At 39.4% G+C, this 23,236-nt stretch overlaps 1 pseudogene; it reads left to right on the top strand.

The window, feature by feature from the left end:
- The first annotated feature begins 4,229 nt into the window (after positions 1-4,229).
- On the top strand, positions 4,230-7,744 carry LOC119540468 (annotated as a pseudogene).
- The last annotated feature ends 15,492 nt before the right edge of the window (positions 7,745-23,236 follow it).

Below are 23,236 nucleotides of genomic sequence, written 5' to 3'. Positions count from 1 at the left end.
TAGCCCCAGAACTCTGATTCTCCATTCCAAGATCCTTCTACAATACTAACTTCCATTTAGTGGGGGCAGGTCAAAGAACTTTGACTATAGTGTTGTACTCTAGAAGGAGAAAGATGTTTCAAGAACACATTGAATTGCCACGAAGGTGAGTCAGGTAGCTTAGCACATTTAGCATTCCTGGGTCATTTGGGGGCCTGGCAGAGCTGCCTGGGAATTCAAGAGCCACCCCATATATAACCAGCATTGAATGTCAAGTTCTGTTGCTTCATTCAACCAGCCTTTCCATGAGAACTCCCAGCTGTTGCTGCTGACCTTACCTTGGCCACTGTCTTACCATAACTTTGGCGTTCCTGTCTCCAACCGTGACTTTTACCATGTGATGGCCTATTATTTGTCTACCTTCCTCAGCCACCACCTCTGCTGATGTCACATAAATGTCACCTGTCCCTCAACAATGAAGAAGCTGGTTCCTCAACTAGTTAAGCTTTTACCCATGCTTCAAAGGCTCATTCGGTGAGAACTCAAAGACATCTTCCCATTGATTTTTACCTCCTTAAATTCTCTTGAACCTATCCTCTTCCCTCTCCACCACCACTACTATCAATTCTCCCCTGAACTGTTTTAAAAGCCATCTTTCTGGTCTTCTCTCATCTACTCTTCTCTCTCCCTCTAATGTATCCTCCGCAATATAGCAGGAGTGATTTTTTTTTTTTTTTAATGCCCATAAGTTCTTGTCACCTCTTTGCTTAGAACTTCAAGAACTTACTTTGGCCTTGGCATAAAGATCAAAATCCTAGCAAGGTCTTAGACCCTTCATGATCCAGACCTGACTCACCTCGTGGAAACTTTGCCCCCAGCCTCCTGTGGCCTGGACCCACTGGTCTCCTTTCAGGTCCTCGTGCACATCGTCCTCCTGCCCATCTCAGAACCATCACGCAATGTGTCCCCACTCCTTTCTACCTGGTTGACCCCTGTACCTTCTTCATATCTCAGCTTCACTGTCACTTGTTCATAAGATGCTTCTCTATTCTTGAGACTAAGTCAGTTCTCTCAAAGGCCCCTGTGCTTCTCCCTCATGGTACACAACACAATCTGCTGTATCTATATAAATGTGTATGTGTGTGATTATTGGATTAAGGTCTATTTCCTCCACTATTGTATGGCCAGTACTAGCACAGTGCCAGGTGGTGCTCAGCAAGTATTTGTTGAATAAGGAAATGTATGAACTTACCATTTCAGCAAATACACTGTGTTTCCTTGGGAGAAAGTATACAACATTTAGAAACCTTGGAAAAGGTCTTTCCATTTTGAATAAGTTCATAAAATTCATTCTCGTTTTCTACTCAATGAGTAATTTTATTTTAAATTGGAATTTCCTGCAGTTAAAAATCAATAAGCTATGAAGACAATCGTATAACTATATAGCTTTTACAGGATGACTGTGTGATTGTGAAAACCTTGTGACCCACACTCCCTTTATCCGGTGTATGGACAGATGAGTAGAAAAAGGGGGACAAAAAGTAAATGAATAGTGGGGGGAAAGGAGTATGAGATGTTTTGGGGGTTTTCACTTTTATTTTTATTTTTTGCTTATTTTTATTTCTTGGAGTAATGAAAATGTTCAAAAAATTTTTGTGGTAATGAATGCACAACTGTATAAAGATACTGTGAACAACTGTACACTTTGGATGATTTTATGGTATGGGAATATATCTCAATAAAATTACATAAAAAATCAATAAGCTAGTATAAATCATAGTAGGAACAATAAAAATTAAAACTTTTGGGTATTGGTGAGGTTCTCTTCTGAGTGTAGAAATTTGTATTCCTTTATGTTGATAATTAAGAATGAGATTTTAATGTGCTTTTCTTCTTATCTAGATTTACAGTATTTAAAATCTATTATCTCTTTGTTCTTCATTTTATTTTTCTTTTAAGGATTTTTAATCCAAAAGTTTAATAAATGAAGTATGTTGCAGTTCATGAGCATATTTTAAGGCTTTTGGGAAGCACTCAAAACAAAAGCTATTTTGAGGATTAGGAAATAGCTTGTCTGAATATTGCCAAGTGAATTTGGAATAACCTTTTTGTGGGACGCAATGAAAAAGGAAGGCGAGGACTTCAACATTCTCGGCTCAAGGTTACAAGGGATCGGGAACAAAAACTGTTTCTCATCCTGTTAACACTTGGACGTGCAGAACATAAAAACAGAGTCTTCTTTCATTTTAAAAATATTTTAAACCCATACAGGAAGGCTTTGAACTTGTTGCCTCTTAGCTGCTTTGGGGAGGTCCTGTGTAGACTTTGACCGTTTTCTCTCCGTGCCAAACTTTTCCTGCATGTTTCACGAGCCTTGGTCACCTGTGCACCCCACTGTACACATGGCAAGGGAGTTGGCAGAGGGAGGGGCAGAACCGCTAGATGCTGCCCGTGTAACAGAGGGTGTCACTGCAGTGTCAGGATTTCCCCTCCCGGTTGCAAACTGAGAGAGAAAGTAGCCGAGGGGGGAGATGCTTCATTCATAACACACTAGGTATAAAAAAGCGCAAAGACAGATGGGTGCTGGCACAGTCAGGCCAAACAGTTAGTCAAGGCACCAACAAATCCTTAAGCAAGGATGATCACAGCTCTTAGGAATTAGAGACCTGACTCGGAAGTCTCTAGAACGTGAAACCAGTGTTTTGCTCTATAATTAACAGCTTCAGAGCCCCAAGAACTACATTGTTCATATGAAAACAGTAAGTTGTATAAGAGTATTGTAGGAATTTAAAGTAAGCTGGATATATAAAATTATATATGTAAAAGTATTTTATACTCACACACACACATACACACACACATATTTACGTATATTTAAGGATTTAAGGAATGGCCACATACAGAAATAACTTATTCCACAATCCAAACCCTAGTCCCAAAGGGATTTTCAGGTTGAACTAACACAGTGTGGCAGGCAGCGCCTACTGGAGAAGAGAAGCAGTGCACGCTCAGCCTTCCGGAGCTTGCTGATGCCTCTGGAGACGACATCCAAAAAGCATCGCTACTCGGTAAAAGGAAGTATCCTCTCAAGACGAAGACTCCCAGCCTGTGGCAGTCCTGGAGCTGACAGTCTGCCCGCCTCTTCTTTGCCCGATGTTTCCACTTCGGTGAGCGTGGAAAACTTCCTCCTCTAAGAATACACCTCAGTTCTTCAAAAAGAAACTTAGAAAGAAAACTCAGTGCGTTTATTTTACAGGTAGGACAGTATGAACTTGGCCTAGACATCATGGGACTGTATGTATTTAATATGCTACCAAATATTCAAATACATATATTTATACAGAGTACTATTATATATCCAGATAATGCATAACTAATTTTGAAAATTGAAAACTAATATTCTAAAGTAAAGGGCTTAGTAAGTAATTTTTTTAGGATATTTGATGAAGCTCTACTTATAATTCACAGAGCATAAACATCATATATAGCAGCAGAGACAAGCTCTGATAGGTCAAAGTTAATTAAAATCCAATTATATTCTCAACTTGAACAAGAAACTATACTGACTCTTACTTCAACAAAAGGGCCTCTTCCCTAAATTAAGCTTCTTTAGAAGTAGCAGTCTTCTCACCTCCGTCATCTGATGATTTGCAAATCAAAGCCCAAGTTCAAGATCACACACCTACTTGAGTGGCAAAATGAGGACAGGAACTCAGGCCACTCAGAGAACCCAAAACCCAGATCTCTATTTAAGATATATTCTCTGACCTGCGCATATATCCCCCAAATCTCATTTTTCAAAAATGTTTCCCTTCTTTGAAAGTGGTCGTAAAATCCTCTATTTCTTCATACTTACGTAACACCTACCTCCTTTTGTTCGTTTCTACTTTAAGCACTTGGTAGTATTTTGGTGGTTGAATAATTGATATTTATCATTAAATAAATAACAAAATTAAAAACTGCACTGGTTAGGGTAGGCTAAAGAGCTGTGACAATTAAGCCTGTGATTTTTTTCTGACTTAAATGCAGTAGAATTTATTTCTTTCCCAAGCAACCATCCCAGCTGGCATTCGCTGGAGAAGACCTGTCTCCTCCCTCCATCGTGAGGCTGTGTGATCGCCCGGGGAAGCATCGTCATCTGAATCCAGCTGGCAAGAGCTGAACGAAAGCATGGTGGGCTCCACACACACCCCAGAGAAGCCCCAGCTCAGATGTGACACAAGACACGTCCACTCAAAAGCCAAGGGACAATGGCGAGTAAAGCCAAGGCATTAGCCCAGCTCCAACCCTGTCGCTGAAGCAGAAGGAGACAACGGGGCCTGGTGGAGAGCTGGCTTTCTCTGCCACAGACACGCTGTCAAATCCATTACTTAAGGCTTGAGGCTTAAGCAGCAGGAAAAAAGTCAAATCTACAGAAAAATGCAGTTTCCCCCTGCCCCCTTGGAGTTCTTCAGTTCAACTATTATTTATTGAGTGCCTATTCTGTACTAAACACCATAAAAATCAATCCCTGACTTCCTGGAACTCACATTAACTAGCAAAGAATTCAAAGCTGTGTGTAAGTTGTACAAATAATATCTTTTAAAAATCAGAGGCATACTGAAAGTTAAACTAAAATTAACTTTATATCACCCAAGCATAAAATTTCTGCTTTATTTTTCAACTTAATCAGCCAATAAGTTAATGCATATTTGCTGTGCATGTAGTATGAGTGGGGAGCCATGTCCCACAGTGCACTTGGCACTAACAGGTATAGGATTCACATCTTGACCTCACAGAATTCACTCTATAGGTAGGTTAAGAGGCACATGGGATCACAAGGCAGTATATAGTTTCCTTTATAACTTTAAAATGTGTGAGTGCTACTGCTAGCCTCTAAGCTAACGTCATTTCCTTGTAACAGCTAACCCTGTTCTCTTTCTTCCTAGTTTTTGTTTTGTTTTCTGTATTGGTGGTTTTTATTTATAAAGCATTTCAAATATTGATGCTGAGACTTTGTTTCCTCTACCACCAAGTCATGTAGACAAAGCAAAAAATGCTACAGTCTTGGTCGAATTACAGCTCACCCAATGAGTACATACTGAGAAGCATCAGCCCAAATCAACAGGCCACCCACCAAGAGAGCAAAAAAGAAGACACTGATTCCTCCCACAGGGAGCGGGAAGAGCTTTCGATGGAAACAGGAGATAAATTGTGCTTTACCACTGGCAAGTGCAAATAGTGCCTAGAACAGCAACAAGTATGCCACAGTGTTTAATAAATATTACTGAAGGCGAGATAGGAAAAAAGAAAAGTAGTGGTATGACAGATGTATGGCACAGGATCCCCACCCACCCCCACTCCTCCCTGTTTTCCTGAAGGAGCATTCCAAGGAAGAACCGAGTGGAGAAAAAAATTAAGTTGCTTATGGATATACAACTGGGCTTTTCAAGTTAAGATTCAAAATATGTTTAAGTGAAAAAGGTTATGATACTCTACATGGGTTTCAAGATACGAAAACCTTCTGCTACCTTCTAACCCTCTAGGCAGTTTTTTGCTTAGCAAAATTCTAAGCTAATTTTTAACTATTGACTTACATTTTGCCAGTTGGAAGCAAATGAAAATTTGTGGATATGCTATACATAAGTGATCCTCAAATGGGACTTGGCAGGAGAAGATATCAGAAACTCTGCAGAGATAATAGAACTAGGAATGTGCAGTTTGGAAAGGCTCCTCAAACTGACATTAAAACACTCCCATCCACATCCCCATTTAGAACTGCTCTTAGAGCTGTTACTTACTAACATGAGGTTAGGTGGTGTGCCAGTTTGAATGTATTATGTCCCCCCAAACACCATTATCTTTAATGCAATCTTGTGTGGGCAAATGTATTAATGTTGATTAGATTGTAATTCTGATTGAGTGTTTCCATGGAGTTGCGACCCACCCAACTGTAGGTGATAATTCTGACTGGATAATTTCCATGGAGGTGTGGCCCTGCCCATTCAGTGTGGGCCTTGATTAGTTCACTGGAGCCCTATAAAAGCTCAGACAGAAGGAGCCAGCTTGCTACGGCCAAGAGGGACACTTTGAAGAATGCACAGGAGCTGAGAGAGGAACATCCTGGGAGAAAGCCATTTTGAAACCAGAAGTCTGGAACAAACACCAGCCACATGACTTCCCAGCTAACCGAGGTTTTCCAGATGCCACTGGCCATCCTCCAGTGAATGTACCCGATTGTCGATGAGTTACCTTGGACACTTCATAGCCTTAAGACCATATCTGTGTAACCAAATAAACCCCCTTTTGTAAAAGCCAATCTGTTTCTGATGTTTTGCATTCCGGCAGCATTAGCAAACTAGAACAGGTAGTATTGCTGTCATAGAAGTAGAAGTCCAATGCTTGTACCCTCTACAAGGATGGGTAGAATCCTTGTGAGTGAAAACAATGACCCATGTAATTTTTCCTTAGGAAGTTATAGGGAAGCAGGTGAAAGAGTAGTCAATAAAAGGAAAGTTTCTTAAAAAGCTATAAGCAATGACATTCCCAATTAAGGACTTGGAAAGAATACTCTGCTCAGGTTTCTTTGCTCACTGGTGTCTTTGAAGTCATATTTCTTAATTAAATTTTAAACTTTAACATTGTTGTCACCAAAAAAAATTGTAAGAAACTTTGGCACAAACCTGATGTGAGAACTTGATTGTGCAATTTCTAAAGAGACCATAGCAAACCACCATATAGACCAGGAGGGAAGAAGTTTCCAACAATTTTGGCCTTCAGAAACTTATCTGCTAATGTTTTCTAAGGTGCTTGCTGAAGACAAGTTACCCGGATCAGTACTACCTGGAAGTGATTGATGGATCCTGGTGACAGCCTTCAAGGAGGATGCAGGCAGGAGGACATGAATCAGCAAGTGAAGAAAAGGGCAAAGACAGGATGCATCAAGGTCTGCATGGAGTGAGGCCAGACCCAGCCAAGCTCAGCAGGTAGAAGTGGAACCTCCCAACACAACGGGGACTATCGATGATGATGTGTACTAGGAGACTGGGCCTCTGGTTGTTACTTAGACTGCATAATCCTAAGCCAGGATCCCTTCCCTGGCTATTACTTAGAATGCATAATAGGAGGTGAGTTTTCTCAACACTTGATAGAAGATGAGTCAGTCTTTTTTAAGTCCTTCTAATACCAGAAAGAAGCAACAGAACAAAAGTTTTCTGAACAGGTCTTTGAAGACCACTCACTTCCCCAAAGTTCCTTAGAATACATGAAAAAAGAGGCAAAACAAGAGCTTCCTCCACCGACTGTTGGAGAGAAGTCACTTCCTGAGTATTCTGAGTACATGACAGACAAGAAGCTTCCTCCTAGAGGAATGCCTGGTGTTGACTTATCAGATCCTAAACAGCTGGCAGAATTTGCTAGAAAGAAGCCAAGACAAAATAAGGAATAGAATGCTCCAGAAACCATAATTTGTCCTCACAGTGGATGCACAAGAAAGTTGTGGAATAAAGCTGCCCTGAGAAAGCATCTCCTCATTCATGGTCCATGACACCGTAGAGCTCAAAATTAAAAAGACATCTTCTGATTCACACTGGAGAGAAGTCCTTTCAGTGAACATTTGAAGGGTGTGGAAAACGTGTTTCCCTGGATTTCCATCTGTACACATGTATGGATCCACACTGGGGAGAAACTGTTTGTGTCTCCATTTTGAGGCTGTAACAAGAGGTTTACTCAATCCAATAACATGAAAGTTCACATGTTAACTCATTCGAAGACCAAAAAGAATTAATGATAAAGAAGATGGAATATAATCCTCAAGTAGGATAAGCATCTTAACAGAAGAGTGATTAGGGGTAAATATGCCTCTTTGACTGTTGTTTCTAGGAAAGAATTTTAAAATCAGAATTGCAACCCCATAGGACTTTTTTTATAGTGTTACTAAGATGCTCTTATACTTTATGATACCATTTTAAGGACTTTGTTGTAATCTAAAGTGTGCTTCCAAAAGGAAAGCCAGTGATAAATTTACTTCAAAGGATAATACCTAATGTATGTACATTATTGGAAATTGGATTTCTTTTCACATACTAGACATATGAAAATGACTTCTGATTTTTTATCTTATGGTTTCTAATTGTTTAGTTTGTACAATGTACTTGTGATACATGTGGTAATCCTAGACACTGAAAGTAGATAATCAATAAATGAGTAGATACACTTTTCAAAACAACAACAAAACAAACAAACAAACAAAAAGCCATATGAATTAAATGAGAAGGAGTGATCCTTACTTTACCAATTAGGAATTGCATTTTACTGTAAAAAGAGACATGAAGAATAGTGATTGTGATGGATAAGTTTGTGTGTTAACTTGGTTAGGTTATGGCATCCAGTTGTTTGGTCTAGCAAGCACTGGCCTAATTCTTACTGTGAGGATATTTTGTAGAAGGGTTTATATAACTAGTCAGTTGATTTCATCTACAGCTGGTTGCATCTACAACCAACAAAAGAGATTGCCCTCAGCAATAAGGTGAGTCTCCTCATCCAATCAGTTGGAGATCCTAAAGGGAAAACTGATGATATCAAAAGTCAGAAAGAAGAATTTCTATCTCTACTTCAGCCAGCCAGCTTCTCCTGGGGAATTCATTGAAACCTTCATCAGAGTTCCCAGCTTGCAGTCTATCCTATGGAATTTGGATGTGCCAGTCCTCATGGTCACATGAACCAATTCTTGTAATAATTTCTTTATATATGTGTAGTTATTCTATTAGTTCTATTTCTCTGGAGAACCCTGACTAATACAGATTTTGGTACCAAGAGTGGTTCTTAAGAAACATAATCTTAAGGATGAGATTTCTGGGTTGGCTCTAGAGTTTTTGGAATTAGTTCTCTATCTGTTTACATTAAAAACCACTAATGACTCTATTTCCCATGATCAAGATGGCACTGAGACATGGTGTGAATTGGCAATAAAGATATGCAAAATATCACCGTTGGATACCACTAATCAAATGCTTATAAGAGGCAAGACTCTGGGTGACAATCTACTGGATACCTTAGCATATTTTTGTGAAGTTAAAAAATATAATAATGTTGGCTGGTTGTTCCTGACTATGCCGGATAAAATTGTTAAAGAAAAGGATGAGCCCAGGGCTTCAAATATCCAGCTCTAGCACTTCATGAATGTTATGCAAGCTTCCATGTGTGCCCTAAAGAAACTCTTATTTCTCGTAGCCACAGACTTGAACTTTCTGAAAAGCAAATGTAGCCTGTCATGATGCAAATAGCTGAATTAACAAAAATTGAATTCCCAACCTTGCAGGGTGTCTGCTGTTCAAGTGAGGGCATTGATAGAGAAGGTATGGGATCCTGAAAATTGAAATGGGAACATATGGGCTGATGATCTGGTAGGGACAGTGAAATCCCAGATTCTGCTGAGTCATCTTTGCCAGAGAAACCTGTAACCCTCTTCCCCGAGGAATGCATCATCCTGCCTCCATTTGAAGAGATTAACCCTGTTCACCAGATAAAACTGCAATGGAATGCCCTGAGGTGATTGTCTTGCAAGACACAGCTAATTCCTCTCATAATCCCTCCCAACCACCATTCTTTTGTTTCAGACCTATAAGCTAGACTGAGGTTCCAATAGACCCTGAAAGATAAGGTACAAAGTGTGAGCCATGAGGAAGTCCACTACACTCCAAAAGAACTGTGCGATTTTTCCAATATATAGACAGAAATCAGGGGAATGAATATTAAGGATGTGGGATAATGGCTGAAGGAAAGTAAAATTGGATCAGGCTGAATTTCTTGCCATGGACACACTAAGCTGAGATTCTTGATTCAGTGTTGTAGTTTGAGGGGTTAGAAAGGGCTCTAACAATTTGTTCAGTTGGGTGTCTGACCAAAACGTGTCCTTTATCATCTGAAGTTGAAATGTCAGAACTTCCCTGATATAATGTAGATGAGGGGATCCAAAGGCCTCGTGATTGGAATATTAGAGTGGATTTAACCAGTGAGACCTGCTCAGCCACCTCAGGAATGTCCAGAGGACACATGTTTTACCAGAACTGTGAGAAATAAATTTGTGAGAGAAGCTCCATCATCACTGAGGATCTTTGTGATCATTCTTCTCTGTAGGTCAGATGTTACTGTGGGAACTGCTACCATTGAACTTGGATCCTTAAACACAATGGGAATGATCAGGTCCAGGGTTGTCAGAGGCCAAGTGGTGGCACTTAATCACCAAACACAAGGTGGACGTGGCTACAATAATGGACAGCAGAGGCAAAACCGTAATCTGTCTGACACAGAGACCTATGATGGCTAGTTGTTCATGGGGAAACTAGAAGTGAAATAGATGGGCAAAATACTAATTTCTAACTTGATATGTATAAACAGAAGAATTCTAGTTCAAGTGAACAGAAATCTAACTTGAATTGCACAGAGACATGGTCCCTCAATCAATCCCCAGACTTAAGACAGTTTGCAGATCCAGAACACCTTGAATGAAGGGAAGGCCAGGTCCCCTTGGTGAAGGACCCTGCTACACTGACAAAAATTTATACTGTTCATCTTCCTCCCAGGTTTATTCACAATTGCCAAAGGTTGGAAACAACCCAAGTATCCATCAACAGATAAATGGATAATCAAAATGTGGTGTATACAAATGATGGAATATTAGAAGAAGGAATGAAGTCCTGAAGCACGCGACAACATGGGTGAAACTTGAGGGCATAATGTTAAGTGAAATAAATCAGACACAAAAGGGCAAATATTGGATGATCTCACTGATAGGTATAATATTTAAACTCATAGACATAAAATATAGAATATAGGTTACCAGGAGACAGAATGTGTAACTAGGTTGAACTTAAAAGTTTGGAGATAGACAGAGGTGATGGTAGCATGTTAATGTGAGAATAATTAACAGTGCTGAATGCTGTGCAAGTGTGATGGAAAGGGGAAGTTTAGTATCATGTATGTCACCAAAAGGAAAGTTGGAGGTTAAAATATGGGAATGTATAACACAGTGAATCTTGTGGTGGACAATGTCTGTGATTAACTGTACAAATACTAAAAAATTTTTCATGAAATAGAAAAAAAAATTTTTAATGATAACAACTATGACAATAATATAAATGAGTCAAAAAAAAAAACAACAAAAAAACAAAAAACAAAAAACCTATGGGGAAGAACCCTTCCTTGGCTCTTCCAATTTCTGGTGGTTTGCTCATAATCTTTGGGCTTCATCTCCACCTCAGTCATTGCCTGGTGTTCCCTCTCTGTCTGCCAGTGTCCAAGTCTCCACTTCTTTTTAAGGACACCAGTCATTCAGTTTGGCCGCATCTTAACTAAATACTATCTTCAAAGACCCTATTTCCAAATAAGGTCATATTCACAGGATTGAGAGTAAGAATCTGAACATATCATTTGGGGAACACAATCCAACCCACCAGAGATGTCTAATTGGCAACTCAAAATCTCACATATCAAAACTGAACTCCTGTTGTCCCTACACACATCCAAAACCTTCTCTTCTATCACGTGTCCATCTCAGTTACGCCAACTACATCTGTATTAGGCTGGATAAACTGGACTATGCTGTGGTAATGAACAACCTGAAAGTTTTACTGGCTTCTAACAAAAGTTCACTTCTCTCTCAATGTCCTCTGCATGTCTGCTGCAGTTACAATCCATATTAGCTTTGCAGAGCAGCCTTTATCTGGAGCATTGCTGGTTTTATGGCAGAGGGGAAATGGTCACAAATCAAACACTGACTCTTCAATCTCTGCTCACTCTTTATTGGCCAAAAACAGTCACATGGCCTCTGGTATTCAATGGGGCATGGTTGTAAGATCCTCCCACAGACAGGAACCCTACACTGAGGGAAACTAAAACACTTGGTAAAGAGTAAAATGACACATAACATCATCCTGCTGGTTGCTCTGGCTAAAATTCTGGTTTTTTCTTAAATGCATCGGTAAATCTGACCACTTCTCTGTCCTAGCACTCTGGTCCAAACCACCATCTATAGGTTCTGAGCTGGTCTCCTGGCTTCCACCCTTGCCCTCTGTGTTGGTTGGAAGCTGTTATGTACCCCAGAAAAGGTCATGTCCTTTTAATCCATTCCCGTGGGGGCAGATCTGTTGTGGGTGGGATCTTTTGGATGGTTATTTCAATTGAGATGTGACTCACCTCATCCAGGGTGGATCTTAATCCTCTGACTGGAGTCCTTTAAAAAAAGGATAAAAGACAGAGACACAGAAGCTAAGGGATGAAATTAAGAGAAGTTCACAGAGAAAAGTCCCAGAGAACCCAAGAGAGGACCCACAGAAGCTCAGAGGGCAGGCCTTTGGGATCAGAAGCTGAAAGCAATGAAACCCGGGAGCGAAGGACCAGAAGATGCCAGCCATGTGGCTTCCCATGTGACGGAGCTGTCCCGGATACCAGCCACCTGTCTTCAAAGTCCAGGTATCATCCTGTTGATGCCTTGAGTTGGACATTTTCACAGCGTAAGAACTGTAAATTGTAGGTTAATAAATCCCCATTGTAAAAGCCACCCCACTTCTGGTATATTGCATTCCAGCAGCTTTAGTAAACTGCAACACACTCCCAAACTATTCACTGTGTAACCAAAAGTAATCATTTTAAAACACAAGTCAGATCCTGCCATGCTTCTGTTCAAAACTCTTGAACAGGGTAAATTCTCACTCAGGGTAAATCCCAGTCATTTCAACAGCTCTGTGAATTCTGACATCATCTTCTCACCTACAATCCCTCTGACTTCAGTGCCCTCCACTTTCCTTCTGGCTCATTCTTTCCCAGCCACCCAGGCCACTCTGCTATCTTCAAATTTATTAAGTACATTTCAGCCTCAGGACTTTTGCACATATAGTTTCCTCTTCCTGGAATGCACTTCTCTGAAATATCTTCATGGCTCACTCTCTCATCTCTTCAAATGTTACCTTCTCAGGGAATCTTTACCTAGCCAATACATTTTAAATTGCACCCCAGCCCCTCACCTTGGCAATCCCTACTGCCTTATTTGATTTGTTGGTTTCCACAGCATCCAGACCTATGGAATTTTCTTGTGTATTCTTATTGTCTCTCTCACCCCACTAGAATGTATACTCCTTACAGCGGAAATTTATCTATTTTATTCATTACTGTACCCCTAACATATAGAACAATGTTGGGCTCAATGGACACTCAAAAAACATTTAATTAATTAATGAATAATGAATGAATGAAACAAACTATTGAAAGCTTTGAGGAGCTCAAACATAGAAACTTAAATTTGTAGAGGAAAAATTTGTAGAGAAAAACTTTGTAACTTAAAATTGTAGGGGAAAATGTGGTAAACAGTTAATATTGTGCATTCATATAAACCCAAGTTGCTTGCTATTTGTCTCAAATTAAAGAAAATGAGAAGAATCTGAGGAGGAAAATCTAACTAAAATTTTCATTTAAAACTGTAATATTAATGATCAAGGCAAAACTGTAAAGTTCCTTATTTGATTTATTGCACTCTGCTTAATTTAAATCCAAATTTGAGAGTAGATATATTTTAATCTCTGTCTCTACCAAAGCAAAAAAAGAGCATTTTGTAAGTAGCTGCATCACTCTTGGTAGAAAATCAAAATTCATTCACCTCTGACTGCAGATTAAAAGAAAGCCTTTTAGCTGGATTAATTACCTGCTTCCTAGGCTGAAATTGGTCTAGACCAGGGTTTCTTAAACTCAACACTATTTCCATGTTGGTCTGGGTAATTCTTGGTTTGGGGGCTGCCTGTGCACTGTAGGATATTTAGCAGCATCCCTGGCCGCTACCCACTAGCTGCCAATAGCAACCCCTCCTGTGTGACAACCAAAATATCTCCAGATGTTCAGCCCCAGGTTGGAGGTGGGAGGCAAGAAAGCAGCAGCGAGGAGAGGGAAATCTCCACCAGCTGAGAACCATTTCTCTGGGGTGTGATACCACCTAGAAAGTTAGCGCTCCTGTGTGGCTTCAAGCTGTGACCCAGAAATGCACTGAGAAATTATGAAAGAAATAATATATTATTTATTATATTATATATAAAAATTAATATAACAATTATATTATTCAAAGCAGGCAGGCAGACACTGAGCGTAATAGGGAGACGCTGACAAAGCTTTCCTAGGGAAGAAAACCTCTGACTTTTTCCCCCAGCTTTCCTTCACTTTGGCATTATAGCAAGATGTTATCTGGAAAAGTTAAGGTATTATTAAGCCATATTGGCCACTAACACCTTATTGATAGTCTGGGAGCAGAAATCAGGACCAAAAGGAAAGAGAAAAAGGTGTTAATGGGGAAAAAGAAATAAACTAGAGAATATGAGAAGGGAGCTCTGCAGTAGGGAACCCTATTTATTTAAGGAATGACAGGAGGTCTTTGGCTGTAGTGAAAGGGGAAGCATGCGCCTCTGAGGAAAAACTCCACTTGTCTACGATTGATTTAGGATTGGTTCCACAGAATGGCATCGAGTGAGGAAAATATAAAACTGAAGTGATCGATTAAATATAACATAACAATGTTTAATCAATGTTAAGTGACTAATTTTACTATTCATTCTTATGGTTTGTACTTGCATATTTCAAATTTAAAAGTACTGAAAAAGAAATGATGAAAAACAAATAGGAACTCGGACATAAGAGCTTTTGTCAAGTCTGAAATACTTTTACAATCTACTTTGTAGAGAACTCCTCAAGTATTAAAACTCAAAAAGTTAACTTTTTAAGCTTTTTGCTACTGGAAAAAAAATTGTTTTCTTTTTTTCAGGTGATTGTTAAATTCTCAGATTTAATGCCTAAAAAAGTAAGTAGTAAGATAATTGATGATGCCAGAGAGGAGTGTTTTATTATATGAGTAGAACAAGCAGCAATTCTGACAATGTTCTTTTGGAAACCACAAATAGGAGATTTTAGTCAGATATTTTAAAGCATTTGATGATTTTAAATAAAGAGATTTTTAGCTATTTATAAAGAAAGTATACTGTCAAAGTATTATATTCTACATTCCTTCGGCTCCAATAAAGACATTACAGCATGGAAATATGTACAGTTCCTAGAATTTTAATCCATTTTTTAATTATACATAGTAATTGGGGGCACTTGCGTGAACAAAACTATATGCACATAACAGTAGACACTTTTTTCCATGGTGCAGTAATTTAAGATTTCTCCCCATTCAATCTATCTTTGTACTATAGCTACATTCAAAGAGCACAGTGATTAACGCGAGTCTCATTTCCTATCCTCATCCCCAAAAATACACAAATAAATCGCAACAAGACTAAAAGCAAGAAGCTGAATGGAAATTTTGTAAAAGCCATTGATCTCTTGGATTCACAAATCGAATCACTGTTCTCTAAAATTAAGCACTAGTCACAATTGTAAGTACTTTAAAATACTATTAAACTGACATCTAAGTATAAATTCACAAGCCAAAAGAACATTTGCCTTCAACTGTTTCAAAAAGTCTTGAAATAACTTTTTAAGATAGGTCACTTTCACATGTTTACATTTGATATCATAATTTAAACTATGATTTTTGAGCAGAAAAAATAGTTCATCCATCAGTATTGTGAATCGAGTCTTTAGATTTAAGAAGAAAATGCACTGTGAACATGGCCCAAGTTTTTCTCAAGTGTCCATTAATCGGGAATCTCCATTTGTCTGCCAAAGTCACTTTAAAAACAAAAATGTATTAAGAAAAGGAGCAAAGAGAAGCAGCCAGAGCTGCCTGCCAAATGGCTTACAATGTGCATAGTTGAGTGATTTTTAAAGTCCCAGCTTTTATTTAGTTATATTTCCAACTGCTTATTTCATCTTTAGTGACTTGTGTATAATTCTCAGGATGAGGTTGAATCTGTGACTTGATAGAAATTCCCTGATTTGCTAAATGGGCTTTTCCTTTCCTTTGCTAATTCTTGTGCTTAATTAGGGATCTGCAAGTTTGCAGAATACCACATGAACACCACATCCAGGGGAATGGGTTAGATTGTCTAGTTGTGTGTCCCATTCAAATTCTAGAAAGAGTGCTTTTGTTTAGTTTTAGTCAGTACTAGTCAATTCTATTGTTTGTCACTAGTGTTAGCAACTGGTCTGAAGAGGGTGTGCAACATACTGAGCCAGAGAAACCATGAGATGCACAGCCAAGTACAAATGTAAGTTAGGAGGATGCTATGGCTAGCTTAACACCACAGACAGGAGGGCAATAGGCAGTTCTGATTGCACAGTGATAGAATATTCAAACAGCCCTCTGGTCTCTCTCCAGCTCTCCAATGATGCCTCAAATTCAAAATACCTCAGTCTGAATTATCAATACACACACATCCTTGCTGAACAAAAGCAAAGTAAAAAAGCAAAAACACACCTGTGCTCTGTCCCCTATCTCAGTTAATGTCACAAGCCCAACCCGCATCATCTCCAGTTCCTCCTACCCACCAATTCTTCACAGCTGTCAGTCACCAAATCTGGCTGATCATCCTCCAAAGGTCTGTCAAATAAACCCTCTCCTCTCCATTTTTAATGCATTGCCTTGTTTAGACTGTCCTTTATCCAGGCACAAGTCACAACATTCTCCACCTGCAACCTATACTCTTGCTTCAATACACTACATTCACTAGAAACACCAAATACTTTCTGGCTACCTTGAGTCGGGATTTTGTTGCCTTTATTCAATTCTTCAAGACTGTCCACAGCCCCAGACTTCCAGCAGAACTAACCTTTCTCTTTTTGGCATTCCCCTAATAATACATTTGTATTGATGCTCTAGTATTACTATGAGCATTAGCGTTAGATGAAGGTAGTTTGTATTTCTCCTATTAGCCATTGCTTTCTATGGAGCCCAGGACTTGTCTTATTCAACTTTCTATGTCCAGCCTCTGTAACACCTCATTAGTGCACAATAATTCTTTTTAATTTAAATAATTGAGTGCCCACAAGACAATAGGTTAAAGAACAAAGCACCCAAAGTTAGCAATTTGAAGTAAATTTATTCATTGATAATGTATATAAGATTTAATTTGATTTCCATGTTGTTACAATCTTTATCCATGCTTTTCAGTACCCTCAGAAACAAGGTATGAACTCATGCTAGAAGAAAATCAGGTACAAAATGACTTAGAAGAAAATCTTCATCCTTAGAAGGATGCTTGGTAAACCATCGGCTCCCCATCCTTGACAGTATGAACTTCTTGGGGATTAAGTACGTTAAACTTTACACACCTCAGCAAGCAAATGAGTACTCGAAAGTAAAACAACACATTTGATCAGTGCCGCAAAGTTAAAGATAAGGAAAAATCAATAGAATTCACTTCCTGAATGTTGACTCTGTTCTTATTTGATATTGATTTTTATATCCCTAAATAGACGAGTTCTCTATGTTCCATATACATATTAAAGAGTCATTCCACATCTGCTACCAATAATAAAGAAATAGCAATTGGCTTGAACTATAATGATAATACATTTTCTTTTCCTCAACATGATAAAAAGTATTGCCTGATTACCTCTCTATGGGTTTTTTCCTAAGTGCTGCAGAAAACAAGTAAAGAGACCTATTTCCTACCCATTCTGTACCTAAAATCCAACAAGCAGCCATCATAAGTTGCCAATTATATCCAAAAAGAATTCAAGTATATCTGTTGTCTGTAAATAATAACTAACATTTAGCACTATTCTAAATATTTTATATGTATTTACTCAATTAAAAACCCTTAAAGTTAAGAATTATTTTTACCCTCAGTTTACGTATGAGGAAATTGAAGAACATAAAATATCAGACTCAGGTTGAGTGGTTCTGGAATCCGTGCTTTGTGGTGTGTGGGAAGTGGGGAGGATAGATGGGGCACAAGGATGCTAACAAGCAGTTCAACTAAATTTTACTATCTAGTAACAAGATATCTTCCCTTTAAATGTTTTTGTCCTTTCCTTCCATCTTTAAACTGTGCTGTGTATATGTATCTGTGTGAATGTGTGTGTATGTGTACATTTTACTCAAAACTATCTAGAATCTTTTTTCTAGGTAGGAGAAATATACAAGTATGTGAAAGCTACGAACACATTACAAAGAGGGAAGGGGTAAAGAAAACTTAAATATTCTAGAAGTCTTAGCAATTACAAGTCTAGCTAGCCTGAGATTAAAGAAAAATAACCACCATTTAAAAAATTATCTCCGGAATCAAAGAGGCAGGACTTTGATACATTAACAGCAAATTCTCAGTTTCAGGAGACATTGAATGTTCGTTAATGCTTTGAACCCTTTTCCATTAGCAATAAAGCCTGAGCACCCCCTTGTCTTCTTGTGGCCCTCGAGTGAGAACTGAGTTGTGGCTGGCTGTCTCGGGAGGACAGGATGGGACAGGCGGGGTGGCTCGGGAAGGCCACTTAGCTTGTACAGCGCAGCAGCTGCGGCCTGTTTTCACTAATATCTGACATGTTTCTTTGGCCACTCGCCAAATTGTGCTGTACCCAACACTTCTCCCATCCTTCCTGTGCCTCCAGAAGCCTTTGTAACTGCTACTTGAGACTCCAGTGGGCTCCAAATCAATCCCCTCGGTTCTTTCCTCCCCTGAACGAGCAGGCTTCCCACCCTAATTAATTAACCCAACACCAACTCCATCCGGGACCTTCCCACACTTTGCCCCCTCAGGCAGCCCAGAAACATCAGCACATTCCTGACTTCATCACTTGTCAACTCCCTTTCTGTTAAAGACCAGTGTCCCCTTTCCCTGACCCGGCCTTTGATTTGATCTCACTTTAAAGTATCCCACTTTAAGAGACAGTAACAAATGCTGCCTTCTTCCTGTTTGGTTTGTTTATTCATGTTCTCCCAGCCTATTATAATTAAAGAGCAAGGAACTTAAAAGAAGAGCCCAGAGAAAGATAGTTTATACATTTGATATGTGGACAGACTCAATATTATATTTGTAATGAAGCCTCACTCTGCCTCTTACTAGCTCTGACCTTCAGTGAGTTTCTCAAGTTCCTGCCTTTCATTCAAATACTTATTGAGCACCCGCTGCTGTGTTAGATTCTGTTCTAAATGCTGTAACTGCAATTTAAGTATTTATATATCTGCCCTCAGTGAAGCTTATATTTGAGAGAGAGCTAACCATTAATAAATAAATGAGTTAAAATATATATATAATATAGACACTTAAATATATATTTATATATGGGCTGGGGGAAGAGGTGGGGTGCTAAGATTCAGGTAGGATGGAAAGTGATAACTAGGAATAGGGCAGTCAAGAGTCATCTTTGAAGAGGTGATGTTTGACCAAGGACCTGAGGGTGGGCCATGTGGCTAGTTGGGAGAAAAGCACCTCCAGGAGAGGAAACAGCCCGTGCCAAGGACCTGAAGCAGGAGCACGCCCGGAATGTTCAAGGACCAGCAGAGACAAGTAGGAGGAGGCGGAGTCAGAGGAACAGAAACTAGATCATAAAGGGCCTTGCAGGGCATGGTTGGGACTTTGGATTCCACTTTGCTTGAAACGGAAAGACACTCAAGGACACTGAGCAGAAGAGTTAGATGCTCCAACTTGCTCCTCTGTAAAATGGGAATAAGAGTAGTAATGGCTAAGATCAGACTGCGGGCTCAAATCCCAGTGCCCCTACCTGCTGGCAGTTTGACTTAAATATTTAACTGTCCTAAGCCTCAGTTTCCTCATTTTTAAAATAGAATTGACGGTAGTTCCTATTTTGTAAAGTTGCTATCAAAGTAAATTAAATCGTACTTGTCAGGATGCTTAGCAGCCTGCCCAGCACAGCCCCTTGCCTGCTGACAGTATTTATTATCAGGCTGTGAGATCATGTGTGGGGGGAACTTGGACTGGTGAGCAGCGTGTAGTGAGCACTGATCTGTCGTCAGCAATTATTTGCTGGTATTATCAGTTATGAAACCACTAGCTGTTTTGAAATAACTTTCTAAGTTTTAAAATTGTACAATATAGCACTTGAAGAAAAGGCCAGAGTAGCAAAAGTTCCCAGATTAATTCTCAGATGTCTCAGAGGATTGGTTTAGCATTAATTGGGCCCAACTTTGTGCAAGACACTCTTCCAGGCAATGGAAAGATGAGTGTGAGAAGGTGAAAGGGAGAAAAAGAGAGAGATAATAGTTCTGATAGACAGATAGACAGATGGAGTGATGGAGAGAGAGCGGCAAACACAGATACATGGATAAGACAGACAAACAGGCAGGTAGAGATGATAGATAGATAGATAGATAGATAGATAGATAGATAGATGATAGATGATAGATAGAAGATACATAGAGAGAGACAGATGGATAGATGGTTAGAGAGAGAGACAGGTAAGACAGACAAACAGGCAGCTAGAGACAGATGATAGATGAATAGACTAGATAAGTGATAGACAAATGTTATATATACTGATAGATTATAGAGAGATAGGTAGAAAGAGATAAATATAGATAAGTAGATGATAAATTATGGAAATAATAGAGATAAAAATATACAGACATACAAAAATTTTTTAAGGAGGGGAAAGTTAGTTGAGACAAGGTTCTAGGTTTGCTGACACCTGTTGGTTGGAAAAGTGAGAATCAGTTTCCTGAAAGAAAGGGGGATGATCAACAACCTGGTCACAAAACCCACCTGGGAAGGGCACTTGCCAGCCTCAGTGCCTCTGCCCTCTGGCTGTGGTCGGGGTGGGGCTGCCCAGTGGTGCAGTACAACCTGCTCCTTCCCCCAGGCTGGGCGGCTCAACCTCATTCCCCTGGGAGCTGGGCCACCGTGTGGTCTGGGGGTGGCTCTCGTCCCCCCACCTCCCCACATGCACAGCCCCACAACACATGCACATGCTCAGAACCCAGCTCCCCTTGGGGAGTCATCCACATGCCCTAATCCAACTTTAATAATCCATCGCAGAAAGGAGAGAAAGATTAAGTAGAAACCTAGGATAGAGGAGGCCTGGTACTTTCCTGACCTTCACTTAGCACATTCTCAAAGTACAGAACAAATTTGATGTTTTTATTCTAATTTTACTAATTAAAAAAACAAGGATTGCTTTTTAAAATTAGATGGGAAGTTAACGTTGTCTTATGGTCAGGTTTGTTTGTTTTTTGAGGTGCTATTCTGCACAAAGCCAAGTAATACTTAGAGGATATAAGCAGCAAAAAGATGATGATGCTTTTCATATATAATTGTGAATAAAAAATAAAGTTAAACTTCAAATATAGTTTTACCTTTCCAAATATACAAGAGTTACGTGTCTGATGACATCAAAATGGCTTCTTGTTAGACACTGTGATTTTCGATTGTTTATTTCCTTCCTTCCTTACCCATCCACTTTGTGCCCTGCTCAGCTGGTGCCCTTCACAGCCTGTCAATCTTTGAGGAATCCGGCCCTTTTTCTGTCTACCCAAAGCCTGTGTTCTAGAATGCAACCTTGCTGACTTTCCCTCTAGTAGTGCTAAATTGTGTTAAAAATCAGTCACACTCTTTCCCTTTGTTTCAATGAGCACCATCAAACCATCAAAAGAGTAGGTAAAGGCAAACAGATACGACATTTAGACCTTTATTGACAAAGTTGTATGATTGGAATAATAAAATGCAAAGCAGCAAGAAATAGGGCATGCCTTTTTCTTTAACACAACCTTGAGGAGGGCACAATTAGAAATCTTAATTTCAGGACTACTTTAATTCTATTTATGTACTGGTTTGTTTATGCAGAGAGTTGACCTGACTTGCAAGAACACGAAGAGGCATCTCAGTTGTCTTTGTCCTCCCAGCTGATTTAGGAACCCTTGGGAAGAAAATCCAGACCCTTTGTTTCCAGGTGAGGGATCTTTCCTCCCCAATCCTTCTCCACCCCGCAGGGTAGCTGGGTGTGAGTCAGAGCAGAAGGATGGGACAGAAGCTCCTTTAACTTGGCAATTCACAGCTTCCACCTGCCTCCTAGTTTCATCTCTTTCAGGTAAAGATTCACATGCTCCTGTTTTTGTTTTAGCTCCTGCCTCAGGAATTCTCCCTCGTCCTCTCCTCCTCAGAATCACTAGCTCCTGGTTTAGGGTCTGGTTTTGATGAGTGCATCAGTTTCCTAGGGCTGCCATAACAAATTACAGGCATACTCATTTTGTTGTGCTTTGCTTTATTGCACTTCACTGATATTGATGGTTTGCAGCAACCCTGTGTCATCCAAGTCTGTTGTCGCCATTTTTCCAACAGCATGTGCTTACTTTGTGTTTCTGTCACATTTGGTAATTCTCACAATATCTAAACTTTTCCATTATTATTTTATCTGATATAGTGATCTATGTTCAGTGATCTTTGATGTTACTATTGCTGCTGTTTTGGGGCACCACAAACAGCACCCGTATAAGACAAGGAACTTAATTGGTGAAAGTTGTGGGTGTTCTGACGGCTCCAATGACCAGCTATTCCCCCATCTCTCAAGCTCTCCTCAGGCCTCTCTATTCCCTGAGACCCAACAGTATTGAAATCAGGCCAACTAATAATCCTACAATGGCCTCTAAGTGCTCAAGTGAAAGGTAGAGTCATCGTTCTCTTACTTTAAATCAAAAGCTAGAAAGAATTAAGCTTATTGAGGAAGGCATGTTAAAAGCCAAGACATAATAACAAGGATTAAAGCAGAAATACATGACATAGAGAACAAAAAAACAATAGAATAAATAACAACAAAAGTTGGTTCTTTGAGAAGATCAACAAGATTGACAAGCCCCTAGCTAGACTGACAAAATCAAAAACAGAGAAGACCCATATAAACAAAATAATAAATGAGAAAGGTGACATTACTGCAGATCCCAAAAAAATTTAAAAAATTATAAGAGGATACTATGAACAACTGTATGCCAACAAACTGGATAATGTAGAGGAAATGGACAATTTCCTGGAAACATATGAACAACCTAGACTGACCAGGGAAGAAACAGAAGACCTCAATCAACCCATCACAAGCAAAGAGATCCAATCAGTCATCAAAAAGCTTCCCACAAATAAATGCCCAGGGCCAGATGGCTTCACAGGGGAATTCTACCTAACTTTCCAAAAAGAACTAACACCAATCTTGCTTAAACTGTTTAAAAACATCCAAGAAAATGGAACATACCTAACTCATTTTATGACACTAACATCAATATAATACCAAAACCAGGCAAAGATGCTACAAAAAAGGAAAACTACAGGCCAATCTCCTTAATGGTCAGCAAAATACTTGCAAATCGAATCCAAAGACACATTTAAAAAATCACACACCGAGACCAAGTGGGGTTCAT

The sequence above is a fragment of the Choloepus didactylus genome, chromosome 7 (genome assembly GCF_015220235.1).
Source record: "Choloepus didactylus isolate mChoDid1 chromosome 7, mChoDid1.pri, whole genome shotgun sequence".
Lineage (NCBI taxonomy): Eukaryota > Metazoa > Chordata > Mammalia > Pilosa > Megalonychidae > Choloepus > Choloepus didactylus.
Note: the sequence above shows the minus strand (reverse complement) of the source record. Positions and strands in the feature narration are given on the sequence as shown.